We start from the raw sequence: 16,065 nt of genomic DNA, 5'->3' as shown, positions 1-16,065 counted from the left end.
AACTCAAGTTCAATTTTCTTCACCATCACTCTGCTATTATTGCTTATTTTGAGGCCACTGTTTAAACACAGACTGTAACCAGGTCAGCTTGAACGGTTAAGAACTGAAATTAATTTACTCTGGCAAAACAAACAAACATTTTTCAGAGCCCACATATGCGAGGGCCACGAGATAAGCGGGAATTTTCCAAATAAATATTCCCTTTGAACCTATTGTTTATTAAAAGATTAGTGTGATTAAAATATTCTCATCTGAAGCACATAGGTGTGTGGTGTATAGGTGTATGTGTACACATATAATTAAACATATACTAAATATATAATTAAAGACAAAATGAAAACTCAAACATAATGGCGGCAATTGCTTAGATGTTTTCAGGGAGGACTGGTCTATCACCAAATTGCTGGCACATGGTGATAACAAAAAGCAAGTCAATGTTTTAGTCAGTTTTTCTATTTTTAAATCCTTTAGAAACACAATTCGCCCCCTTACTATTCTACCACCCTTCGTTGATTTTTTTTAACTCCCAAATTTTCTCAAATTTAGTAGTTGGCATTCTACAGTTAGGAAAAAGAATTCTCTTCTCCCATATTTATCTATCATTTATCTATGGCAATATGGACTTGCAGATTGTTATTTTAGTCAATGGATTTTAATCCAATACTATCTTTTATCGTTTTGATTTTCAAATTGTTCCTGATTTGGCCAGTGGGAGCCTCTTCAGGTTAGGACCTGTGCACTTTTGAAATGTCCCCATAAGTTTTTTGAGCACTTTCTTACCTTCTGATGGATACCAATAGGTATCATGCATGCCACTAATGTGTGTCTGTCTACTGGTACTTGTCCATGTGCCAATATGTATATAATGTGAGAATCAGGAAAATGACCTAGGGGACCCCAGAGGGAATGTTGCTGGTCTCCACTGGGGCCCATTGTGGGGTCTTGCCCAAAACACTGGAACAGGAGAGAGCAGACCTGTGACAACTTTTCATTTTTCCTGCAACTCCCCACCAGAGTGAGTTTGCTGCCCCTCTTCTGTGCGGTGATACAATTACCCGGATTCCAATACTCTGCTGTTGATAGTATCTGATAACAGTGCAGCGTATACAAACTGGAGGATGAGGTGGATGCTACCTGGCTCACAGTGGTTCTCCCAGCACGAATTCACCACCTCATGGGGGTATTCCCCATCCCCCCAGGCAACACACACCATTTGGAAAACCGTTCCTCCTGAATTCCTCTACTCAGACATCATAATAAAATACCATCGACACCAGAAATTTACTTTCTCACAACTCTAGAGGCTAGAAGTCCAAAACCAAAGTGCCAGAAGGGTTGCTTTTTGATGAGACCTCTCTCCTCAGCTTGCAGGCAGCACCTTGTCACTGTACCTTTACATGACCTTTTCTCTGTGCATGATCATGGAGGGAGGGGGAGAGGGAGGGAGGGAGGGAGGGAGGGAGAGAGAGAGAGTGTGTGTGTTCTGGTGTCTCTTCCCCTTCTTGTAAGGACACCAGTCCTACGGGATTAGGACCCCACCCTTACGGCCTTATTTAACCTTAATTACCTCCTTAAAGGCCCTATCTCCAAATGCAGTCACATTAGAGGTTAGAGTTGCAACATACCCGTTTTAGGGGACACAATATAGTCCGTAACACCTCCCTTTGCTCTAGCTAGGTATGTTTTCTTGTGACCCTGCCTTCTTGGCTGCAATGATTGGCTGAGGCACAAGCACCTGGCTGACTCTTGGCCAATCACTGCACCTCACTCTCCTCAACTATGGTGATTGGCCGAGCCAAGATCACATGACTCAAATTGTCTTTCCAAAGGGATTAATTTTTCAATTTAGAGAAGTTCCAAATATTTTTTAAAAAATAAAAGGCTAGGTAGTAAGTATTTTAGCCTTAGGAGGAAAAGGGGATACGGTCCCTTTCCCGAATATCAAGTCTGTGCTGACCTCTGCCCTTGCAGATGGAAGCAGCCAAAGACAATACATAAAGGAATAGGCCTGGCTGGATTTGGCCTGTGGTAGGCTGGACTGTGCAGACCCTGATCTACAGCCTAGAATAATGGATAAAATGGGGGCTTATTATGTGGCTTCCTCCGTTCAAATCCTGGCTTCATCAGTTTCCTCATCTATAAAATATGAACAAAAGGTAATTTTGTATTAATGGGCAGTGGTAGCTGCTGTAATAACCCCAATATCTCAGTGGCTTAGCACAACAAAAAGTTATTCCTTATGCCACCACACTCCACTGCTGATTGTCAGAGGTGGGTGGCATTGCTGGCATCAGCTCTGCTCTGTGAAGTCATTCAGGGAACCACGCTCATTCTACCAGGAGGTTTCACCATCTTTAACACATGGCTTCAAGGTTGCCCTGTCCTCCGCCCACTGGCAGATCAAAGAAAGAGAGAGCACAGAGGAGTAGTCACGCCTAACTGTCTTGGGCCATACAGAGGTCACTTCCAGTCACATCCCATTGGCAAGAACTAGTCATGTGGCTCCACCCAGACAAAGGCATCTGGGAAATGTAGTTTGCTTGAGGGTCCAGGAAGAGGAAAAGGGCCTGATGAGCATCCAGCCAATCTGCCGTGGACTCCAGGTTATCATGAGACCTGGGTTAGAGAAAACTGTGAAGACTTAGAATAGTGCCTGGTCCTCATAAGCGTCCATAAACTTTAGCTTTGATTATTACTGAAGCTAGAGGGGAGAAAAGAGAGAAAAGAGAGCGCTCTTTTCCTTTTGGGTGGTAAAGCTTTGCTGATATCACCTTACCTATAGGATGGAGCTTATAATAATACCTCCTTCACTGGGCTATTGGGAAGGGTCAATGAATTAGGGCAGTGACTGCAGTAAAAAAAGACATTTTATACCATGACCAGTACACACATCATCTAAAACCAAAGTCCATCCATAAAACAAAATTTTTATTATTATACTCTGTGATATGCTCTGATGTATAGAGCAGCCTGCAGCTGTGGCTTCTACTGAGTGGCAAAGGCTAGCGTAAGGAAAAGATGCTGGCCCACAGAAAGAGAAGCCTGGGTAGAAAATGGAGGCCAACAAGAGAATCCTGATTGTGCCAAAGTGCCTGCTGCAACCAAACCTGCCCTCTAATCTTGGTTGGTCTGCAATTAATAACAACAACAATAATAGCAGCTAACAATGACTGAGGTCTTATTATGTGCCAGACACTTTGCTAAGCTCTTAATAGCCATTAACAATTTTTAACCGGTTTGGCTCAGTGGATAGAGCGTCGGCCTGCAGACTGAAAGGTCCCAGGTTCGATTCCGGTCAAGGGCATGTACCTGGGTTGCGGGCACATCCCCAGTGGGGGATGTGCAGGAGGCGGCTGATCGATGTTTCTCTCTCATCGATGTTTCTAACTCTCTATCTCTCTCCCTTCCTCTCTGTAAAAAATCAATAAAATATATTTTTAAAAAAACAACAAACAAACAAAAAAAACAACAATTTTTAAACTCAAACCACAATCCATGGCAGGGTAGTGGGTCACGAAATCACTTTACGAAGTTGGTACCAATATTTTCTTAATGAACAAAATAGACTAGACTAAACTAGGACCAGGTTAAACTACAACCAAAACATGTGAGTGTATCACACATAATAATAGCAAATTTTGGTTTATGGATGGACTTTTGTTTCAGATGATGTGTGTACTGGTCATGACATAAAATGTCTATTCTACTGCAGTCACTGCCCTAATTCATTGACCCTTCCCAATAGCCCAGTGAAGAGGGATTATTAAAAGCTCCGTCCTATAAGTGAGGGAACTGAGGCACCCAGAGGTGACCCCACTGGCTGCAGGCTGCACAGTGAGAAAGTGGTACAGTCAGCATTGGCACCTTCATGGTTTGGCTGCTGGGTCCCACTCTGAAATCTACCCTAAGATCCTTCTAATAAATCAGTCACTTCCTTTTTGGCTTAAGCTTCTCCCAGTCAGATTTCTGTATTGTGTAAACCCAGGAGTCCTAGGAGGCAGGGGCAGAGAGGGCCCGGGATGTGCAGAGAGGAAGGAGGCTGGGCTGGGCTGGGCCTGGGCTGGGCCTGAAGCTGCCCAGAGACCTTCCACAGGGCATCTCACCTTTTTGAGTCTGTTTCCTCCTGGGAAACAAGCCGGGCAATCATGTCTCCCTCAGAGGCTTTGCCAGGAAGAAGGCGCTGACCTAGGAGAGCACCAGGCCTGTGTCCACCTGTGAGCCCCTGGATGGGGGAGGGGCGGGCAGGGACAGCACCTTAAAGGTATAGAGATGGTATGGAACAGAGCAAGAGAAGACCGACCAGACAGAACCAGAGGATGGGAGGTCAGGCAAAGCAGGTGTCACCAGCCTCAAAGGCTTCATGAGTGCACACAGAATCAATTCACCATGCAGAATCCTGGGAGGTCCAAGGAAGGGCCAAGTGGGAAGTTCCCAGTGTCCTAAGGCACAGACAGTCATTTCCTGTGAATTAAGCTTGAAGAATACACAGCATGGTATTGTTCATCCCAGCTGGCCTCCATGCCAGGTGGCTAACCGAGGAAAATGGAGTCAAGTATCTCAAACCTACAGCTCAGGACTGTAGGAGAGTGAGGGCTGGGGGGGAGGGAGGAAGCCAGGGTCCAACCTTGGCTGAGGCCTCCCCAGTTCCCAGAGCTGCACAGCAGGCTCCGTGCAGAGCAGGAAGCCCAGAGCTGCTCCAGAGGGCAGGCAGCTGCAGGCCTCCTCTGGGAAGCTGCTCTTTGATCTCCATGGCAGCTCAGGGTCCCACTTCCTGCATCCCAGAATGCTTGCTCCAGAAGGACCTCAGAGGTCACAGAGCCCAACCCCATTGGACAGATGGGGCCGATGGGGCCCTGAGAGGCACAGAGTCTGGTCAAGGTCAGACAGGGAGTGGGGGGGGGGGGGGGGGGCGGGCCTTGAAGACCAGTGTCCAGGCAGCAATGCTTGCCCAGGGCCCCCTCCACTCCTCAATGCTCCTCCTGTTTCCCCTCCCTCAGTGGGAAGCCAGCAGGGAGGGTCAGCTCCTTGGCTCTTTCCATTCTCTCTGCTGTGGGGGATCCATTTCCTGCCCCAGCCAAGTAAGTTCAAAGGCCCTGGAATGGCGGGGAGGGGAACCCGGACAGCACAGGGTAGGGAGTGGGTCTTTAAATCACAAAGGCGACTTTATCCTTTGAGATTTTAAGTGGACAGAAGCCAATTTTCTAACATCCTTTCTTCTGATGTGGCCCTTGGCAAAAATTATGACATGGGGCGGGGATAAGGAAACTTAAGGTATCTGAGCCCCTGCTATATGCTGGGCTCTGTGCCAGGCACATCTTTTATAGCCATAACAATCCTTCCTGGTAGGGACTGGTTTCCTCAGTTTACAGCTGAGGAAAGGGACGCACAGGAGGGGAAGTAACTTGCTCAAGGTCACATAGCTAGGATTCGAGCCCAAGTGTGTCTGACTCAAGAGTGTTTAACCTTGCCCTGCCAACGTGGCTCAGTGATTGAACATCGACCTATGAACCAGAGGGTCATGGTTCGATTCCTGGTCAGGGCACATGACCTGGTGTGGGCTCAGTCCCCAGTGTGGGGCATGCAGGAGGTAGCCGATCATTGATTCTCTCTCATCATTGATGTTTCTATCTCTCTCTCCCTCTCCCTTCCTCTCTGAAATCAATATATATATCATGTTTAACCTCAGGCCACATCAGTGCCCAAAGGGTTGTGTTGTGGGTAGCCTGAGTTCTACCACTGTCTCAGCCAGGGTTCTCCAGAGAAACAGAACCAACAGACAGCAGATAGATAGATAGATAGATAGATAGATAGAGTTGGTTCATTATGAGACCGTGGGGCTGAAATGCCCCATGATCTGCTGGAGACCCAGGAAAGCTGATGGTGTCATTCTAGCCCAAGCCCAAAGGCCCAAGATCCAGGAGAGCCAGTGGCGTCCATCCCAGTCTGAGTGCAGCTCAGGCACACAGCGAATTCACTCTGTCTCCACCGTTTTGCTCTGTTCCGATCCCCCACAGATTGGATGATGCCTCACTGGAGTGGGCAATCTGCTTTACTCAGTCCAACAATTAAGATACTAGTCTCTTCCTGGAATACCCTCACAGACTCACCCAGAAATGATGCTTAACTAGTTATCTGGGCATCTCATGACCCAGTCAAGTTAACACAAAATTAACCATCACAACTGGTCCATTAATGCATCCAACAAATACATGCTGAATGTCTGGTAGGTGCCAAGTGCTTTGAGTACAGAGATAATAAAAATAGGCAAAATTAATTGAGTACTTGCTATGTGCCAAGCACTGTTCTAAGTACTTTATGTGAATGAATTTATTTAAGCCCCACAACAATTGTGCAAGGTAGAACCTGTTAAATATCCCCATCTTATGGGGAGTTAAATAGAGTCACAGAGAGAGGAAAGGACACACCATAGTCCCAAAGCCAGGAAGGGCAGAAGCCAGCAGTCAAACTCTGGTGCCAGCGTCCATGCTCTTGACCACTGCACCACACGGCCCTGTTAAACCTCCAGAACTCACAGGCAGGACTCCATAATAAAGTGTGAGTGGGGATGGGTGAGGGAGGTATAGGGCATTGCTGGTGTGCAGAGTAAGGGCAGGCCAAAGCCAGTTTGGGTGGCCAGGAAAAGCTTCAGAGAGGATGTGACAGCAAAACCAATGCCTAAAGAGTGAGGAGTCAGGCCAGAAGGAAATGGACTGCCCTCGGCTGGCCTCAAGGAGCAACCTGTACAAAGGGTGTCCAGAGGAACTGAAGGAAGTTTTTGTCTGGCCAGAGCTTGGAGTGAGGTGGGGAGTGCTGAGCAGGGAGACTTGGAGGTAGAAGGAACCCAGGATCCTGACAGGCACTGAATGACATGGTTAGAAGTCTGGGTTTTATCCTGTGGGCATTAGGGAGCCGAGATGTGAAGCCCTGGACAGGTCACTTTACCTGATTGCACTTCAGTTTCCTTATCAGTAAATTGGGAGTAGAAGAACCTACTTTACAGACCCGGCTGTTATTCAGTGGAAGACATGAGACAATGCATTTGTAGTAGAAACCTCACAAATGTTAGTTTCCAGCACCCCCACCCTCCTCCCCCCAAAAAACAAACAAACCCATGAGGAACCAAAATGCAGAGAGGCAGCTGAACAGCTAGAAAAATGCTACAGGAGCCAGAGGCTCCCTGTGTGCCACGCCAGAGGCTTTGAGCAGCAAGGTACAGAAACTCCAACTCAATATGGCTTAAGCCTTAAGGAGTTCATTTTCTTACAAACAAGGGAGAGATGTTCTAGAATTCGGAAATTCAGTGGCTCAATGTTGTGTTCAAAGAGGTGGCAGCCTCCTTCCCATGTTGGCAATGGCTTGCCTCATGGTCACAAGACAGATGCAACAGGGCCTGCCATCATCCCCATGACCATGTTCAATGAAGAGGCATTTCCTCTTATTCATCTTTAAAGGACAAAAACCTTTATTGGACGCCTCTTCACCAGACTTCCTCTCTGGTCTCATTGGCTGGGATTAGATCATAAACCTTTCGCTAACCAATACTGGCAAAGGGGATATAATGACCTTGGCTCACTTAGGCCATTCACAATACGTATCCCAGGGCTGAGGATGGACTTGTCTCCTGATTGCTGGCCTCAAGGGGGCAGGACCCAAACAAAACAGGTCTTTCTAATAGGGAAGAAGGGGGGATAGATTTGGTGAGGCATTAGCATTTTCTGTGACTCCAAGGACCTGAATTCATTATCTGTGGCTCGGGACAGTAAAGGTAATTCTGTCCCCCACCTGCTGGTGGGCTCAAGGGCTGAAATCATGCTATGACCCTGGAGGTCAGGTCAGGCTGAGCCCAAAGCCCGGAGCTTAAAAATCACCTCGAAGGGGCTGAGGGAGCTGGAGTGTGTCCCCTGGGCCCCCTGGGTCTAGCTCAGTGCCTCTGACAGAATCCATCATTTACTCATTCAATCTGCAAATTATTTGGTTAAAATATTTTTTTAATTGATTTCAGAGAGGAAGAGAGAGGGAGAGAAAGATAGAAACATCAATGATGACAGAGAATCATCGATTGCCTCCTGCACGCCCCCCACTGGGGATCAAGCCCACAACCTAGGCATGTGCCCTTGGCCGGAATCCAACCTGGGACCCTTCAGCCCAAAGGCCGATGCTCTAATCATTGAGCCAAACTGGCCAGGGCTCAATCCACCAATATTAATTGGGTACTTGTGGCGGGGACAAACAATGAGTAAAACTCAACATGGACCCTGCCCTCACAGAGCTTACCTCCTAGTTGTGGAGAAAATCAGGTATGTGTGAAATGGCAACCATGGTCTGTTGTGGACTGATGAGCACCCGATGCTGGAAGAGGAAATAGCAGGGGGACTTGACCCAGGTGGGGAGGTCAAGGACTTGGGTTTGGCACTTGTTTTGATTCCAGACTCAGTCACTTACTACCTGTGTGACTTCTCAAATGTAATTTGCTTGACATTTCTCTATGCCTTGGTCTTCACTGGGAAACAGCAAAAATAAGGGTAGCTGTCTCTGGGATTGGCAGGAAAACTCAATGACATAATGCAGCCCATTCGACCATCATGCAAGAACTAGGAACCCGCACACTATCGACAGTCCAATAGTACAGCACATGGGTAGGGCTTCTGGCCCGAGCCAGACTGTATGGGTTTGAAGCCCAGCGAGCTCTGCCTCCTTCTAGTTCTGCTTCCTTCTAATGTAACATTGAGCAATGGCCTCATCTCTCTATGCCTCAGTTTCCACATCTGTACAATGGAGCCAGTAACAAAGGGAGTTGTAGGGACTAAATAGGTTGTGTATCTTATATAATAAAAGCCTATGTGGTCGTGACGCTCTTACGCCCTAACAAGCAATCACCAGGAGGCTGGGTGTGCAGCGGGCGTGTGCGGGTGGGCGGGGCTGTGTGTGAGGCACACTCGGGTGGGTGGGGGGGGGCTTGACACTGTGTGCGGTGCAGAGGTGGGACCCCCGGCTCTAGCCTACCTCTTTGGGGCAATCCATCAAGGAGCCCCAGATGGGTGGGCGGGGCCTACCTCTTTGGGGCGATCAATCGTGTGGGGCTCCCACACTGAGAGGGCACAGGCCAGGCTGGTGGACCCCCCCCCCCCAAGTGCATGAATTTCATGCACCGGGCCTCTAGTTAGTATATAAAGCTCTTTGCACAGGGTCTGACACAGAGTAAACTCAGTAAAGGTTAACAAAGATCATTGTTATGTGTTGCTGTTTTGAAATTCATCATAAAACAAATGTGAAAACAGCTGGATGCAAGAATTTCAGTCAAGCCACTGCAAAGTCATTTTTCTTGCTGACATCTTAATAATAAAGGCGTTTGGCAGAGCAATATGCGTACAGCTACGAGTGTTAAACATCCCTAAGCATGCCGGGGTTTTGATTGCATCCAGATTCTCCTCTGGAGCACTGGCTGGCCTGCCCATTTCTGTCACCTCCAGCGCCATCAGTAACACACCTTGAGAAGCAACCATTGTTAGGATAAACAAAGCAAGACGCAGCCGCCGCGGGCAGCCGCACCGCAGCCCAGCCTCCGCTTCCTTCCGGGCTGCTTCCAGCTTGCAGCGGTGTCTAACCAATCGCGAGCCGCAGGATGCAAATTGTGTTCCCTAATTGATCCATCAAGCTACGCACAGTTCAGGTTATGAAAACGGGCGCAGTGGGAGGAACGCCTGCGCGTGCAAACACTCAGCCCTGGGCCCGGCGGATGTGGAGCGTTTGGGGAGCTCAGCTATTGTCTTCAATAGTATGATTCCTCCAGATGGTGGGAGCACCGGGGCCCCCGCAGGCCCGAGAGAACCGTCGCCAGCTTTGCTTCCCCTTCCCTTTGTGAAACCACTGACGCCTCTGCAGGTCCTCGTGTTAAATTACAGCCACACCTACTTCCCAGGGTGGTGGAGAGGATGCCGGGAGTCGGTGCGCGAGTAAGGCTTTGGGAATGGGGCCTGGTACTGGCTGAGTGCTCAGAAACAGCAAGGGCAGTGATGGTATCTGACGCATTGAGCACTTACCACGTCCACTCTCCAGATTTAACCCTGACAACCTACGCATGAGGTAGGTAGCCATAGCATTCCCATATTACAGGTGAGGAAACAATGGCACAGACCGGTTAAATAACATGCTTTAAGTTACACGGTAAATCCTAACATTAGAGGCTGTGATTATAGGGTCCCCCCCCCCCAAAAGGAGAGCATTAATCTGGAGAGTCAGTAGAAGCACACCCATATGTAATGAACATAACAGCTTGTGCACAAGGGGGAAAGCTGGCAGGAAAAGACTTCAGAATGTAAATAGTGCTTATCGCTATCTACAGGGGAGGCATGTGGGTGGCGTTATACCCCTTTCCCCCTCATTAATCTGTTTTCTAAGTTTTTCATTAGCAGCATGTATTACTTTTATATTGGGGGGAAAGAATCAAAATTGATGTTTTAAATCGCTGTGGCAAGAGCCTAGATCAGCGATTTTCAACCTTGTTCATTTCATGGCACACATGAACTAATTACTAAAGTTCTGCGGCACACCAAAACATATATATTTTGCTGATGTGACAAAAAGAATAGGTATACTTTTGATTTACAAAAAATAGTAATAATAGTAATTCCTACCCTTTTGTGCTCCCAAGTGACTCTTTAAAAAAGCAGGTGCCTATACTTCTATACAAGGATTTCTGGTACTAAGAATTAACCAAACAGATGCAACCTCAGTATCGATTAGACCAATAAGCTGCAACTCTGTTGTATGACCTATGCACTTATGATTCAAGACACGGCATTCACCCGGCTACTGTTGTGTTGGCTCTTGTCATTTTTTTTTTTTAACACATTTTACTGATTTTTTACAGAGAGGAAGGGAGAGAGATAGAGAGTTAGAAACAGATGAGAGAGAAACATCGATCAGCTGCCTCCTGCACATCTCCTACTGGGGATGTGCCCGCAACCAAGGTACATGCCCTTGACCGGAATCGAACCCGGGACCCTTCAGTCCGCAGGCCGACGCTCTATCCACTGAGCCAAACCGGTTTCGGCAGCTCTTGTCATTTTTAAAATTTGACAACCTAAAGGAAAAGAGGTCAGTGCCCCTGATTTTAAAAGGAAAAACTGAGCCCTAGCTGGTTTGGCTCAGTAGATAGAGCATCAGCCTGTGGACTGAAGGGTCCTGGGTTCAATTCCAGTCAAGGGCACATGTCCGGGTTGTGGGCTCAATCCCCAGTAGGGTGTGTGCAAGAGGCAGCCAATCAATGATTCTCTCTCATCATTGATGTTCTATCTTTCTCTCCCTCTCCCTTCCTCTCTGAAATCAATAAAAAAAAAATTTTTAAAGGAAAAACTGAGAAATGCTGTGGAAGAGACGCTATGGATTATCCACCCAACAGCACTCCTTTCAGTAACAGAACCTTGATTTTGGTTAGGTATCCAGCAGCCATCTGCTTCCTGGGTCTGGACCCCTCCCACCACAGCACATAAGCCAATCACAAGAATCCATTGTCCTTTCCTGTAAAGGGTTTTGGAGTGGCCCAGTGATATAATTCTGGCCAATGAGACAGGAAGGGGGTCTGCTGGGTGTACTGCAGAAGAGGAGCTTCTTAGCACTTCAGAAGAGGTGCAAAGAAGAGCTCATCCTTCTTCAGCAAGATATTTTCATGTCTTCTAGGGAGACTGCACAGCAATGAGACTGCGAAGTATGATGAAATGTGAAGATGGAAAGCAAATTGATGTCAGCATTAAGCGAACACTGGAGAAGCCTGGCCTCTGGGTGACTTCTTAAGTGAGATAATAAGTATCCTTATTCTCTAGTCACTTTAGTTGGGTTTTCTGTCAATTACAACTGAAAACATCCATCCTTAAACACATATTGGTTTCTCTATTTCTCCGTCCAATTCCAAAGAGGATTAGGCTTATCCTAAAATAAATTACACAGGGAAAACTCAGAACAAGGGTAAACAAGTATGACATCATGGCAAACTAAATACCCTTAATGACCTTCCTTATGAAAAATAGCTGATGTTATTTTAAATGAATCGGTTGCATTTATCAGCTTATATTTACATAAGAGGCAACAACCAAAAATGAAAGCATATAAGATGTCAGCAGGTAATAATGTATAGAGAGAAATAATTTGGGGAAGAGGGATCAGGAGTAAGTAGGCTACAGTTTCAAATAAGGTGTTCAAGGTAAACTTTATTGAAATGGTGACATTTGAGAAAAGACTTGAAAGTGATGAGGGCAATAGCCATATGAATATCTAAGAGAAGAATGAATCAACTAAAGGAAATAGTGCAGAGAGCCTATGGTGTGAACCTGTCTGGAATGTACAGGGAATAACAAAAAAGACAATATGACTAAATGAGTGGATGGGAGAGTAGGAGGAGAAGAGGTCATAGTATTGATAGATACAAAATTCTAGATTTACAGTATTTTCTTTCAGCCATTTGAGATTATCATTCATTCCCTTGTCTTCTGGCTTCCAGGGTATCTGTGCAGAAGTCCACTGCCAGACGTATTACATAGTCTTTGAAGACAATATGTCTTTTTTCCTCTCGCTGCTTTTCATGTTTTCTCTTTGCCTCTGGTTTTCAGAAGTTTTTGCTATTTTATCTCTGAATTTGTTTTTCTTTCTATTCATTCTGTCTAGGGTTCATAGTGCTTCATGTATCCTATGACTTAAAGTCTTTGGTTTTAGAAATTCTCAACCATCAACTCTTCAAATATTATTTCTGCCTTATTTTCTCTTTCTTTTCATTCTGAGACTCAGTTACACATTATTTAGACATGTTCACTGTGTTTCATGTCGTATATATTCTTTTCTGTATTTTTTTATCCTTTAGTCTTTCTTACTTTGGTCTGGATTTTTAAAAAAATATATTTTTATTGATTACAGAGAGGAAGGGAGAGGGAGAGAGAGATAGAAACATCAATGTTGAGAGAGAATCATTGATCAGCTGCCTCCCACACGCCCCACACTGGGGATCCAGCCTGCAACCTGGGCATGTGCCCTGACCCGGAATTGAACTGGTTCATAGGTCATCACTCAACCACTGAGCCACGCTGAATAGGCTGAATGTGTTCTTTTAGCCTGTTTCCAATCTGCTAATTTTCTGTTCAAGTGCATCTAATCTGCGTAAACCCATCCACTGAGTTCTTAATTTCAATTTTTATGTTTCAGTTATAGAATTTACTTTTAATAATTTTCATAGTTCCCAATTCTCTGTTGAAAATTTCCATTGTTTCATTTAATTTGTTGATCATATTAATTACTGTATTGAAAAGTCTGATACTGCCAATAGCTGGGTCTCTGGTGGGTCTCTTTCTATGACATACTTTTTCTTTTTCTTTTTTAAATTCATGTCTCTTTGTATGTTTGGTAACTTTTTATTAAATTTTAGCATTGTATATGAAAAATGTAGAGATAATTTGAAGTTCTGGCTCATGTTCTACAATGATTTGCTTTTTAAAAAAGATATTTTTATCGATTTCAGAGAGAAAGGGAGAGGGAGAGAGAGATAGAAACATCAATGATGGGGATCAAGCCCAAGACTGGGCATGTGCCTTGACTGGAATCAAACCTGGGACCCTTCAGTCCACAGGCCGACATTCTTATCCACTGAGCCAAATCTGCTAGGGCTTTACTTTGGACAGGTAGTAGTGACAGACCATTTTGATGCGATCAGGGACTGAGCTGAACCAAAGCTGGTCTTTCTTTAGTGTTTATGATGGCTCGTCTATTTCTGATTCACTCAAAGTCACAAATTGTGAGAAGCGCTATAAAGGAAGTAAACAGAGTAATAGCACAGACGGTAATGAGGAGTGGGAGTGAGAAGTGGGGGCCACTTTAGCGGGAGTGCTCAGGGAAGACCTCTGGATGATGAGAAGCAAACAAACGTGAAGATGTAGATTCTTCCCATCAGAATAAGCAGCCAATGTGAGTGTCCTGAGGTAGAAATGAGCTTGGCAGCTCTGCAGAATAAAAAGAAGTCAGAGATGAGAAGCCCTGGCCAAGAGTGTAGATTTCCTTCAAGTGCAATGGGAATCATTGGAGAATTTTAATGCAAGGGAGTGACATGATCTTTGGTGTTTTTCAAAGATTCCCTGATTGCTAGGTGAAGAAATGTTTATGGGGGGGGGGGGGGGAGAACAAGAATTGAAGCAAAGAGACTAGATGAGCCACGTGATGGCCTGGACTAGGGTGGCAGAGCGAATGAAGAAAGATGCATTTGAGCTATAGTTTGGAAGTGGATTGACAGAGCTTATTGCTGGATGCGGGGGAGAGGGTTTGAGCCAGTGGTTCTCAACCTTCCTAATGCCGCGACCCTTTAATACAGTTCCTCATGTTGTGGTGACCCCCAACCATAAAATTATTTTCGTTGCTACTTCATAACTGTAATGTTGCTACTGTTATGAATCGTAATGTAAATGTCTGATCTGCAGGATGGATTTGCAGGGTCGCGACCTACAGGTTGAGAACCGCTGATTGGGTGGCTGCCCTTTTCTACAAGGAAACGATTTACACAAGAGGAAAGGCCGCATCCCACAGCCCATGCGCCTCTCGCGGCACCTGCCGCATCCCTCGTGATGTGTGAGTATCTATCTGTTTGTCTTTCTAGGAGCAGACTGGACAGGCCTTATTCCCTCCGACCCCCTCGCTTAGTGGAATGAAAAGTGAACCGGCTTTGGAGTCAGAAACCTGGATTCTCTCGGGCTCTGACCCTCAGTAGCTGTGAGGCCTCGGACAAGTCACTCAACCTCGAGAGACTTCGTTCTCCTCATCTATAGAAGAGTGATGAGAAATAATTGGGTAGGTTGTGAGGATGAAGCAAGATCTCGAAGAGAAATGCCTGGTGCGTTCAGGTGCTCTGTGCTTTGATAAGGGAGGCCTTCCCAGGGGCTGAGTCTGATCCTGGAGAAATGGGTGGGGAGGCGAGAGGCTGGAGTGGAGCCTAGCAGCAGGGAGGGAAGCAGCTTGGGGCGAGGGGGGCGGGGGGGGGGGGGATGTCTGCCGCTCCTTGGATCACTGAGTAGCTTCCTTGGCCAGCCCCACCCCAAGCCTGGCCTCAGCCCAAGCCTGCCTGGTGGGGCCCTCTCCAGGGTCCGCACCCACAGCCAGGACAGGCCCCGGCCTGTACCCCACTCCTCTGCCTGGGGATGGGGATTGCTAAAACCACACACATTCCTGAGGGATTGATAAGACTGCAGAAGCCACGCCCACCACCCATGGGCCTACCCTGGCTGCATAGGAGGGGCGCACCAGGCCCTCCCCCTCTACACAGCAGGGCTGACTGCCAGCACCCGCACCCCATATACAAACACCCCAGCCCTTCCTACAGAGCACAAAATGGCACAGCTTCAAGGAACCCCGAAGAGTCCAGGCCCTGAATCTGGTGGGGACCCCAGCATGTTCCCCTCAGAGCAAGAACCAGCTTCATTTTTTTCCTCCCCGTGAAGCCCACACATTTTTTTTCAATGCTTAGAATCCTTTGGTGTTAGGGACGCTGTGGCTAGGGTACCTAAGGGTGCGGGATTACCTGTCTTCCTCAGGCATCTTCACCTTGATTATAGCTCCAAGGACTCTGAGACCCCAGTGGCATCCCACTGGCCTTGGTGGGTGCAGGACACACTCCAACCACGACTGTGGGGATAGGTGGGACAAAGAGGGGAGTTCTTAGGCTCTGGAGCCAAACAGGAGGCTTTGCCCTGACTCCCCGACTTCTCAGTGTGACCTGGGGCAAGTGGCTTAACCTCTCTGAGCTCCTGTGACCACATCTATGAAGCAGAGGTTGATGACAAGGTAAGTGAGGGTTAAATACAGTAGTGCTTGTGGAGAGTGTAGCAGGAGGCTGGCACATAGTAAGCAATCAATAATCAGACCTGTTCTTGCCCTCATCATTAATACAAACAAAGGAATAGTCCTGCCTTAGCCCTGGGACCAGGCAGGAGCTTGAAGGAAACTCAGAGCCCCCCTCCCACCCACCCCCCGCCCCCCGCCCCGGGACCGCCCCCCCCCCCCCAACCACCCTCATTGTGGAATCCCAGGACCTCACCG

The 16,065-nt window shown here is 47.0% G+C and overlaps 1 long non-coding RNA gene across 1 annotated transcript; it reads left to right on the top strand.

Annotated features, from left to right (window-relative positions):
* The first annotated feature begins 9,712 nt into the window (after nt 1-9,712).
* On the top strand, nt 9,713-14,807 carry LOC118675096. Its single transcript, XR_004973814.1, has 3 exons — nt 9,713-10,083; nt 11,680-11,793; nt 14,630-14,807. It is a non-coding gene; the product is annotated as an uncharacterized LOC118675096 (long non-coding RNA).
* Nucleotides 14,808-16,065: the final 1,258 nt, after the last annotated feature.

Source organism: Myotis myotis, unplaced genomic scaffold, assembly GCF_014108235.1.
Source record: "Myotis myotis isolate mMyoMyo1 unplaced genomic scaffold, mMyoMyo1.p scaffold_m19_p_2, whole genome shotgun sequence".
Lineage (NCBI taxonomy): Eukaryota > Metazoa > Chordata > Mammalia > Chiroptera > Vespertilionidae > Myotis > Myotis myotis.
Note: the sequence above shows the minus strand (reverse complement) of the source record. Positions and strands in the feature narration are given on the sequence as shown.